Raw genomic sequence first — 12,379 nt, forward strand, 5'->3', positions numbered from 1 at the left:
TAGAGGCAAACACTATTGTTACGATGAAGTATATACTATCAGGCTTTGAGCCTTGGCTATGGTGAAGGACCAACAGACCTGGTGTGGCTGATAACTTACTATTCTTAACCCATTTAGACCGGGAAAGAATCATTTTTAGATTTCTTTGGGCTATTCAAAAATAGCAGATATACAAGCTCATAGCGCGGCACCGAGTGCCGCGCTATGAGCTTGTAGATCTGCTATTTTTTTGAAAAACGTGAACATTTGTGCCAATCTTTGAATATATGTATTTTTTAAAGCAAACATTTTAAACTCAAATCTTTGCTTCTGGGGGTCCCTGGAACAAAATATTTTGAGACGGGGGTCTGCGGGCCAAATACATATCATTTTGGGGGTCCTTGACATGAAAAGGTTTGACAACCACTGATATTATATCAACATATTTTTTCAAAAAACTGTTGAGATTTAGAAGACATTTGTAGAATTCCCCCAGAAGCAAAGATTTGAGTTACAAATGTTTGCTTTTAAAAAATCTATATATTCAAAGATTTGCCCAAATTTCACGATTTTTCAAAAGAAATAGGAGATCTACAATATGAGCTTGTACAGTATATATCTGCCATTTTTGAATAGCCCAAATAAATCTTAAAAATGACACTATAGATGCTTCCCCGGTCTTAACGGGTTAACTGCAAGACTTTCAACACATCAGCTGTGTCTCTCTGGCTCATATCAGGGGCTGTGAGTCCCCTGTCAGCGGCCAGAATCCCCAACATGTCAATGTGTGATATGAATGCGTCTTCTTAGTTTAACATCAGTGCACAGGGCGCCGCACCAGAATGCTAATCAGCCTCTATATCAGGATGTTATTCATCTGGATTCTCGGCTGTTGTTTTTATTGTATTATTCTGTGGGGGATTGGGGGGGGGGGGAGGGGTCTCACATTAATCTCACATTAACCCCGTCTTCCCTATTTTGGGCAAAATGTTCAAAATGTTTTCAAACGTAAAACATTACAACCATTGTAGGCTTGTAGATCGTCTATTTTCACTATTTGGTCTTAAGTTTATAGGGCATAAGTGGTTAAATCTTTGCTTCATATTTTTTTACAGTGTCAGTTGCTCAACACGTTTTGTTTATTATCATAAAGTGATGATAGGCCTATTGGAAATTCTTTCTACATGAAGCCCATGCACACACACACACACACACACAAGCGCACACGAACCACACTCACACGCAGGCACACATACAAACGCGCACGCACACACACACACACACACACAAACCACACTCACACGAACCACACTCACACGCAGGCACACACACACACACACACACACACACACACACACACACACACACACACGCACGCACACACGCGCGCACACACACACGCACACACGATTTGAAAAATAACAGCTCTATCTCACAAAACACTCAGCAGCACTGTGACCTTCGGGGCCATTAGGGCAGCCTCTTGGAACTGTTTCCGTATCCCCCCCTCCCCCCCCCCCCCCACTCTCTTCCCATCACAAGAGTTCTGTTTATTTTTAACTCTAGCAGATGTATTTTCTCTTCTCCCCTCTCTCTGCCAGACATGTCCTCTGATGGGGGGAGAGCAAAGCAAACATTCCCCTGGCTTAATACACCTCTAAACGCACAGCCAGGGCGGCTTCTCCAAGAGAGAAAAAAATTGGCATTGTGATATTCCCAACATACTTGTACCAAACAGAACGGGGGAGTATGCTAGCACTCTGTGTTTTGAAGCAAAGAAGACTTTCTGTTGCACGGATGGCACAATCCTAAAGCTGTGCTCTTCAGAAGCTCAGAAAAAAAACTGTTAACCCGTTTAGACCGGGGAAGAATCATTTTTAGATTTCTCTGGCTATTGAAAAATAGCAGATCTACAAGCTCATAGCGCGGCACCGAGTGCCGCGCTATGAGCTTGTAGATCTGCTATTTTTGAAAAATCTTAAATTTTGCAAATCTTTGAATATATATATATGTTTTTAAGCGAACATTTCTAATTCAAATCTTATTGCTTCTGGGGATTCTACAAATGTCTTCTAAATCAGTTTAAAACAGCTTTCTTAAACACTTATGTTGCTATAATATCAGTGGTTCTCAAACTTTTTCATGTTTACCATGTCAAGGACCCCCAAAATGATATGTATTTGGCTGCGGACCCCCATCTCAAAATATGTAGTTCGAGGGACCGCCCAGAAGCAAAGATTTGAGTAAAAAACTATAAAGATTTCAAGATTTTTTTAAATATTTTTAAAAAAAATAGCTAATCTACAAGCTCATAGCGCTGCACACGGTGCCGCACTATGAGCTTGTATATCTACTATAATTGAATAGCCCAAGTATAAGATAACGGTTATAGTGGTTAAAATCTAAAATGACACAAGATGCGTCCCCCGGTCTTAAAGGGTTAATGTTGCCAACGCTTCTATAGTTTATTCTGCCTATTATTTATTCATACCCGGCATCGCCACTCACTGTAGCCTCCGTGCCATCAGCGCCTCATGAGGCAGTCAGTTCAAAATGGTGGTCAGTTGAGTTGATAATGGACACAGAAGGTGACCTGCTTAAAGAAAGCCACGGGCAAAGTGGGAGAGGCGCCAATGCGGGCAGACTGCACTCCATTACCTGTGAATGTGGTCCAAATTAAAATCTAATTAAGCAGCACCTAGATAGAAGGAAAAAAAGCTTGTTTCATTTCTCCAATTTGCACAACTATTCCATTCCATTAGACATGTAATTTCTGCTTGTCAGATACTGGATGAAATTGGCCTCCCTGAGGAGAGCTTTTTTTCACTTAAAAGTGATTAGTCTTGGAGAACAGAGATGAGCAAACATGTATATCTGTGTGTGCGTGTGCGTGTGTGTGTGTGTGTGTGTGTGTGTGTGTGTGTGTCTCTCGCTGTGTGTGTGTGTGCGTGCGTGTGTGCGTGCGTCGGTGTGTGCGTGTCTGTGCGTGTCTGTGCGTGTGCGTGTGTGTGCGTGTCTGTGTGTGCGTGTGCGTGTGTGTGCGTGTGCGTGTCTGTGCGTGTCTGTGCGTGTGTGTGTGTGCGTGTGTGTGTGTGTGCAGGAGAGGTACTTGCGGTGGGAGGAGTGTACGACATACAGTTAGTTTGATGACAATTTCAACCTCATACAGTATGTGTTTTTTACTTCAGTTTACAGTTTAGGCATATTCAGTTGGGCAACCTTGGCTTGGTCCAGTCGAGTCTGAACATCTAACCCCACTACAGTGGGCTCATTGAGTACGACCACTCCACCTCCTGGAGCTTGGGTGCCGTTTCCTGGGTGCTCGAAATGTCCAAACTGTCACTATAGAACTGACACACTGAAGGATCAACAATGGTCAGCAATGACCTGGCATCTGTCTACATAACAAACTATCTAAGTTACATTTTAGCCTTTGCATAATCCTGCAAAAGGTCGTCAAGGCTAGGGCTAGTGCTACGGGCTGATATGGAGTCTGAAGAGGTGAGTCTTCAGATTACGGCAGAAGATTGGGAGTGAGTCTGCAGTTCTAATTGCAATGGGAAGTTCATTCCACAGTTTAGTAGCCAGAAGGGAGAAGAGTCTGTGGAGCGTTGTCCCGGATGTTTTAGCGAAGGTTCTGACAGCTTCCCTGTGTTCGCTGATCTGAAAGAGCGCGAGGGGTTGTAGGGTTGGATCAGGCTTTGAAGATACGGGGGTGCCATACCTTTGGTTGCTTTGTAGGCCGACGTCAGTGTTTTGTACTCTGTGCGGGCAGTGACTGGGAGCCAATGGAGGGAGCGGAGAAGGGGGATGACATGTGAACATTTTGTCTGGTTGAAGACCAAGCGTGCTGCTGCATTCTGGATCATTTGGAGAGGCTTACGGAGAGAGTTACAGATGTCAAGTTTTTTGATATGACTGATGCCTGGATAAGGAGCTGGGCTGACTCACTGTTGGAAAGGACACATGATGAGATCTACCATCGAAGGGAACCGCTTCAGTCAATGCTCTTTAACAAAGAAACGTCAGTAGCTGACTGATTGAAGAAAATCCAAGATTGGTTTCCTTTTCTCAGATGTTTCACTTTCACAAGTACAGTAGGTTTTGTCTCTTTCGTTTTGTGCCAATAGAACAGTGGTTCCTCCCAACCTTTTTTCCTTGGAAGAAAAACGGACGAAACTGAGTGTGCACGAGCACAAGCACGAGCATGCCCTAAACTCATACGACGAATAGTGAAAATAGCCGATCTACAAGCTCACAGCATTGTGAGCTTGTAGATCGGCTATTTTCACTATTCGTCGTATGAGTTTTTGTCTCAACAATGATGTTACATGTGGGAGTTAAGCTATGATTTTGTGCAACAAGTTTAAGATGTTCGACTACCTTCCAAACGGACATGGCCTCACGCCTCGCCCCTGTGATCATTCCCCCCCCCCCCCCTGGGCCCAGACCCCCAGGTTGGGTGACACCGCATTAGAACCCTCTCACAGATGACACCCATAGCATGTGTCACCCTTGGGTGATGATGCCGCAGGTGCCCCCCGTAGAGAGGCAGATAGATAAAAAGGTGGCAGAGCACGGAGATAGAAACGGAATACTCTGTGTTGCATGTTTATTTTAACCCTTTAAGACCGGGGAACGCATCTGTGTGTTATTTTTACCATTATTTTATTCTTTGGCTATTCAAAAATAGCAGATATACAAGCTCATAGCGCGGCACCGAGTGCCGCGCTATGAAAAAAATCGTGAAAATGTGTGCAAAGCTTTGAATATATATATTTTTAAAGCAAACATTTTTAACTCAAATCTTTGCTTCTGGGAGGTCCCTGGAACAACATATTTTGAGATGGGGGTCCAAATACATTATTTTGGGGGTCCTTGACATGAAAAAAAGTTTGAGAACCATATTATAGCAACATACGTTTTTTCAAAAAATGATTTAGAAGACATTTGTAGAATCCCCAGAAGCAAAGATTTGAGTTGCAAATCTTTGAATATATATATATATTTTTTTTTTTAAAGCGAACATTTGTAACACATTTTCACGATATTTCAAAAAATAGCCAAAGAAATCTTAAAATGACACGTTCCCGGTCTTAACGGGTTAACCCGGGTCCCGCTGTGACAGTCTGACTGTTGCCTTGCTCTCTTATTGAACCCCAAGCCTGACCGACACACCCATGAGGATGATGATGCTCCTCGCTCCAAAGCACCACGATGGTCATTACAGCCATTCAGATGCCGGCGGCCTGGCAGGGAGGCCGTGCCGTGCCGTCGGGTTGAGGGGATGCATGGCAGCTGTTGGGTTTTGCTTTTTTTTCCCCCCTCATCTCTATTCAACCCACCATGCCTCCTCCCCGCTGTGACTGGCATGATTGCGGGGCCCGGGCTCTGTAAGGTTTTCTTTGATCAGGTCCCCTGACTCATAATATGGAGGAAGAAAAGAAGCTCAGATCAACCAGAGCAAAAAGTCTAACTGGCCTTAGCCGAGAGACACACCGAGGCGCTTGAACGCCGTGCGTCATGTGTCATTCCTCTGAAATGTGAACACAAATTAACCCATTCGATCCGGGGAACGCGTCTCTGTCATTTTTAGATTTCTTTGGGCTATTCAAAAATAGCAGATATACAAATTCATAGCTTGTAGATCTGTCTATTTTTGAAAAATCTTGAAAATGTGTGTGAGTAGCAAAGATTTGAGTTACAAATGTTCGCTTTAAAAATATAGATGTTCAAAGATTTGGCTATCTTTGGCTATTCAAAAATAGCAGATATACAAGCTTGTAGCGCGGCACCGAGTGCCGCGCTACGAGCTTGTAGATCTGCTATTTTTGAAAAATCTTGAAAGTTTGTGCGAGTAGCAAAGATTTGAGTTACAAATGTTCGCTTTAAAAATATAGATATTCAAAGATTTGGCTATTCAAAAATAGCAGATCTACAAGCTCGTATAGCGCGGCAGAGCTTGTATATCTGCTATTTTTGAATAGCCCAAAGAAATAAAAAAAATGCGTTCCCGGTCTAAATGGGTTAAAGAATGAAATAAACCTACGTTTGCCATTTCAAATCAAAATTATTCGCAGAATGTATTATGCAGTATTTTGTGAATTCTATGTTTTTATTATTTTAGTGAATGCTGAATACCATAACGTGTCCTTAGAGAGGTATTTGATGCACGTCACTTGTTAGGTATAGTAGAGATAAAAGCTACAGGCAGAAAAGCCTCTGCCCTTGTGTGTGTGTCTCAACCTTCCAGTTTCAAAGGTTTCAGACATGAGAACGCTAACCGTGTCTTTTATGTCGATGAATACCAAGACTCCAGGAGCAGAAATGAGAGCGTTATTGAAAACAACCGTTCCACAAACATTCCTCGAGTTAAAAGGCTGATGACCTTCAGGATAGCATTCCCTAATAGTGCAAGACTGTTTCTCATTTTCCACTTGAAGGTGTTATTTGCCGTTTGTAAAGGTCAACTACGCACAGTTCTCCAATTAGTGCACTACTGTAGGCACTGAAGACATTTACCAGCGGTGCAGGTAAAAAATGTCACGCATTTCCATTAGCCAAACATTCCCCTTCGCTGACTTGGGAGCAAAAAGGCTTTTGGTCTTGTTTGTAAATACGAAACACTAAAACGTGAACAATGGAATTCAACCATTTAGCTTCTTATTGTATAACGACAATTAAATATGGTAAACATACTAACAACGGTATTAGTTATCTACTTGATAGCTGTAATACCAATAGTGAACAAGGACAATAAATGGATGAAAACTGAAAATAATTCAGACAACTCAAGATCAGAATAAACTCAGGTCTACAAGGTCTACAAGGATGGTTGTGTTTGGCATGGACTGTGTTCCATTGGGACTTGTTGTGGTCACTACACCATTGGTTCTCAAAGTGGGGTCCGGGGACCCCCAGGGGTCCTTGACGGAGTTCCAGGGGGTCCCCAGCTAAATGATTGATTAGGCACCAAATGGACCCTTATGGGTCTGTAACTCTGAGAGTGTACAAATGGAACCAAATGGACCCTAACGGGTCCATTTGGTTCCATTTGTACACTCTCAGAGTTAAATTGACATAGATTTTACAATATAAATTGCGGTATAAAGTGATAGAAATGCCATTAAATGGGGGCCAGTTTGACATGCATTAGGGTCTGTAGCCCTAATGCATGTCAAACTGGGGGTCCTTGAAATTAAAATGGTTGAGAATCACTGCTAGAGCCGTAAAAAATCTTCTCTTATGGGGGTCCTTGGCATATCTTTTGAAATGGGGTTCCGTGGGCTAATAAGTGTCAATTTGGGGGTCCTTGACATGAAAAAGTTTGAGAACCACTGCACTACACAACAGGAGAGCAATGTAATGTTGGGAGTTGAAGCTAGTGTGGGGAACTGGCTGAAAGATAGAAAGAGAAAGTTGTGCTGCATCATGGATTCCTACAGTATACCACTTGAACCCCAGCCTCTATATATTCTGGGGGGGAACACTAGCCAAAAAATGCAGTTCTACAAGCTCACAATGCATCGCGACGCGACGCATTGTGAGCTTGTAGATTGGCTATTTTTTGGAAAAGAGATTTGGTTGTGGAATGGAAAAACCTGTCAAAGCACTGTTGTAACTCAAGTCCAGTTCTGTACGACTCCAGGGTGTTTAAGTGGTTAAACAGAGTGTAGAAAGAGAGCGATGGCCGTGCCACAGTAAGTGATGCGCTCAGATAACACGTCCTGTCAGCCTGGTGCAGACCCTGCCAGGTTGATTAGACTACGTTCATCAAGAGGAGTACGGCGGCGGCGGCCCCCCCCAGAGACTCCGGGTTGACACACGATACGACTCCTGCAGAAACAGGTCAGCGGCGTGGCGCTGCTACCTTTTAAACCTTCGCTTTTCACTACAGGTTAGTGTCACTGTATAGGACGCAGACACACACAGACAGACAGAAGTGGTGAGATTTAAAGTGAAACTCTTAACACGACAGCGTGTGCGAGTGCATGCCAGGTGGGATGTCTGTCTGTTAAGCCACTTAACCCACTTCAACCCAAGCGGCCCTATTTTGGGCATAAATAGGCTAATAACACTGATGAAAAATGAAAGTAGCAGATCGTAGTAGATGGGGAAACCGATTTGATGTAGAGAGGGGAAAACGGAGAGGGCCAAGGATAGAGCCATGGGGCGGGGCCCCGGTCAATTAAGTATATATAGGGTTTTAAGTGGTTATGCCCTATTTTAGATGTCACTGAAATAGCAATGCAAAGCGTTGTGAGCTTGTAGCGTCACTATTTATTTATTTTTAAAGTGAAAAATACCTGTTTTGCCTATAATTATTCAAATATTTGTATTGATTTTTTTTTCCAAAAAGGTTCACAAACAAACACATAACAAACAACTACAAAACACCACAGACACTAGTACTCAATACCCACTGCAACGGCTAGACATACCATCCAATTACTAATTGACCGAAAATGAAAGGACATTTTAGCACAGTACATTGGCATAAAAAGCGGTATTTATATCACAAAATTAAAGTCAATAAGAGAACCTGTTTTTTTGCCTATAATGACATGCCCAGAATAGGGGATGGCAGCAGGTTGAAAGTGGTTAGTTTAGACCCACTGTTGCTGTATAGATTAATCTCCCACTCAGCCTCCCTGAGTGGAAAGAGAGTGTCTGTTCCATCCACACAGTGCCCACACCTGCAGGAAAAAGATACCCCTGAAAATCCTTTTCCTTCTCCCCCCCCCCCCGCCCCCCCACCAGGCTGATGTGAAAGAGTACATCCACATCCCCGTAGTAGAACCACCACCGCATGGAAGCTGAACCCGTGCACTGGGGAAGTCTGACCCAGATATACTGACTGCAACCCAGTGCCACACAGCAGCCGGCAATATCACTTAAGCCATACAGACCGGGAACGATTTATTTGGGCTATTCAAAAATAGCAGATCTACAAGCTCATAGCACGGCACCGAGTGCTGCGCTATGAGCTTGTATATCTGCTATTTTTGAAAAAATCGTTAACACTTACTAACACTGCAAATCTTTGAATACTGTATATATTTTTTAAGGCGAACATTTGTAACCTTGTAATCCTGGAACAAAACATTTTGAGATGGGGGGCCCTCGGCCAAATACAATACTAAAAATGTTTTAAAAGTATGTTTTGCTATATCAGTGGTGCTCCAACTTTTCCATGTCAAGGACCCGCAAAATTATATGTATTTGGCCGTGGACCCCCATCTCAAAATGATGTTGTTCCAGGGACCCCCAGAAGCACAGATCGGAGTTAAAAATGTTCGCTTTAAAACATATATATATATATATATATATATTCAAAGATTTGCAAAAAACGTTCCAAGATTTTACAAAAATAGCAGATCTACAAGCTCATAGCGCGGCACTCGGTGCCGCGCTATGAGCTTGTAGATCTGCTATTTTTGAATAGCCAAAGAAATCAAAAAAGTTACACAGATGCGTTCCCGGTCTAACTGGGTTAAGCTCAACCGGTTTCTTGGTTATAGACCTACATGGCTTCTCTCTTTCTTTCTCTCGCTCGCTCTCTCTCTCTCCCTCTCTCTCTCTCTCGCACACACACCCTCCATCCATCTGTGCAGCTCTCACTCTCTGTTCAGAAAAAGTGCACAGCCACACAGAAAGCCCTCAAGGGGAACAAGAGACCAAACTTAGTTGAAGGAGTTGGTGTGTGTGTGTGTGTGGTACGGTACCGTATACGTCTTGACGAAAAATGCAGAAGCATGCACTGTACGGTGAAGCATGAGAGATACCGCTCCGGTTGTTTCCACAAAACTGTTTTCGTACGGTATATAATTATAGTAATTACGACGATGTTAAAGGAGACCTTTGGGAGAGTAACAGCATTGCTAATTTACATTTACAGCGTTGCCCTGAAGAGTTTTCCTCCCCTTCGTTAAAACACTTTCTAGCAGTTTCTGTTCGCGCCTCTCACCGTGTAGTAGGCTATCCATCTATGCTGACGTTGACATACAGGATGTAGCCACATTTCTACATTGTTAAAGTAACTAGGGTGTAAGTGATTTTCTTTGGTTAAAATAAGTAAATAAATAGCTGTGAGCTTTTGTCTCAACAATGATATTACATGTGGGAGTTGGCTATGATTTTGTGCAACAAGTTTAAGATCAACTTAACCCATTGATACCTGGAACGCATCTGTGTCACTTTAGATGTCTTTGGCTATTCAAAAATAGCAGATATACAAGCTCATAGCGCGGCACCGAGTGCCGCGCTATGAGCTTGTAGATCTGCTATTTTTGAAAAATCGTGAAAACTTTTTTTTTTTTTTTTCTCAAAAAACTGTTAGGATTTAGAAAACATTTTTAAGAATCGCCTCAGGTCTTAAAGGGTTAAGTTCAACTACCTCCAAACGGACATGGCCTCACGCCTCACCCCTGTGTAGTGATAGTAAAATAACTAGCTCTATATTCTGATAGTACTCATTACTATAGAGTGTTTCTTTAGTAACAGGAGTCTCCATGTCTCTCCACCTCTTTATTAAACAGAAAATACATTTTCAGGTCGGGATATCAATTTTATCCAATCAGGATAGGGAACTCAGTCAGGACACAGATTAAATAAGTGAAATTGGAAGTGATGCCACTAAGAAATGAGCAGACAAAATTGGAACTGGAACACTATTAAAATGAATCTGATAAATGGGTCCCCTCTCCTGATTCGCTGAGATTTTGTCACCTACCTGAAAATGTATTTTCTGTTTATTAAAGAGCTGGAGACAGGGAGACTCCTGTGACTGAACAAACACTCTATAGCAACGATTACTATCAAAATATAGTGCTTTAACCTTTTAACAAAAAAAACGTTTTGTTTTAACCAAAAAATATCACTTGAATTGAGCTTGATGAATGTGTGTGTGATAGCGGATGAGTGCACAACAAGAAAAGAACAGACAAACAGACAAAAACCTCCTCCCTTCTCTTCTCTCCCAATCCTCGGTGGAGTGCAATCTCTTCCAAAAAGTCCAAAAGTTATGATGTAGTGGGGGACCTTTAACAAAGGACACTTTTTATTTTGTTCTTTTAGAACTCATTTGAAACCGTTCCTTCTGGGGATGCGAACGCATTGTGTGAATGGCCCTCGGAGAGAGAGAGGCTCCCCTCTCATCCGACACACCTGAATTTCTCCTGTTTTGGGGCCTAGTATATGCACAAAGGAGGAGAAAGAAGACCAAAAAAAAAGGAGAGACTATATGAACCCAACACCGGCAAATCCAAGCGGGCCCACTCAGAATGAGAAATGCTTGGGGTGAGAACGGGCTCATTTATCAGCATTAAGTCAAATAAAGAAGAGATAGAGAAGTGGAGGAGGGGAGAGAGGGATAGTGGGAGGGTTGGGGGGAGATAGCGTGTGCTCGGCACGCATCACTAGTACAGTGGAGCCTAAAAGAGACATCAGTAGATAATGACTTCATCCCCTTCATCTTAACCCATTAAGAGCGGGAACGCATCTGTGTCATTTTTAGATTTCTTTGGGCTATTGAAAAAATAGCAGATGTACAAGCTCATAGCACGGCACCGAGTGCCGCACTACGAGCTGGTAGATCTATTAAAAATTTAAAAATAATATTTAAAAAAAAAATATTTAAATATTTAATATTAAAAAAAAAAAAAAAATGCAAATCTTTGAATACATTTTTTTGTTTGTTTAAGTGAATGTTTTAAACTCAAATCTTTGCTTCTGGGGATTCTACAAATGTCTTCTAAATCCTAACAGTTTTTAGAAAGAAATTATGTTGCTATAATATCAGTGGTCCTCAAACGTTTTCATGTCCAAGATATGCATTTGGCCGCGGACCCCCATCTCGAAATGTTTTGTTCCAGGGACCCCCAATGAAGCAAAGATTTGACTTAAAAATGTTCTCTTTCAAAATATATACATTCAAAGATTTGCACACATTTTCACGATTTTTCAAAAAATAGCAGATCTACAAGCTCATAGCGCGGCACTCGGTGCCGCGCTATGAGCTTGTAGATCTGCTATTTTTGAACAGCCAAAGACAATGACACACAGATGCGTTTCCCGGGATTGAACGGGTTAACTAAGTGTGCAGCGGCTCGTGCCGCCCCCTTGAGCTACCGATGGGATTTTCTAATGGTTCAAATGTAGACAAAGGAGAAAATTGCGGTGGCACTTAAGCGTAATCATGGCTTCACTCTTGAACCAGCCCGGTACGCTAGGACCCTGGAAACATACTAGGTTACTACTGGAAACACACAGCAGGTACTGTACTGTACACGCTCCCTGTTGAAACGTACGGTTATCGTTTTTTGTTTCTGTTAAAAGGTAGGGTAAGTGATTTGCTTTGGTTAAAATAAGTGTTAAATAGCTCTATATTCTGATAGTACTC

Source organism: Gymnoscopelus microlampas (assembly GCF_963454915.1).
Source record: "Gymnoscopelus microlampas genome assembly, chromosome: 5".
Classification (NCBI taxonomy): domain Eukaryota; kingdom Metazoa; phylum Chordata; class Actinopteri; order Myctophiformes; family Myctophidae; genus Gymnoscopelus; species Gymnoscopelus microlampas.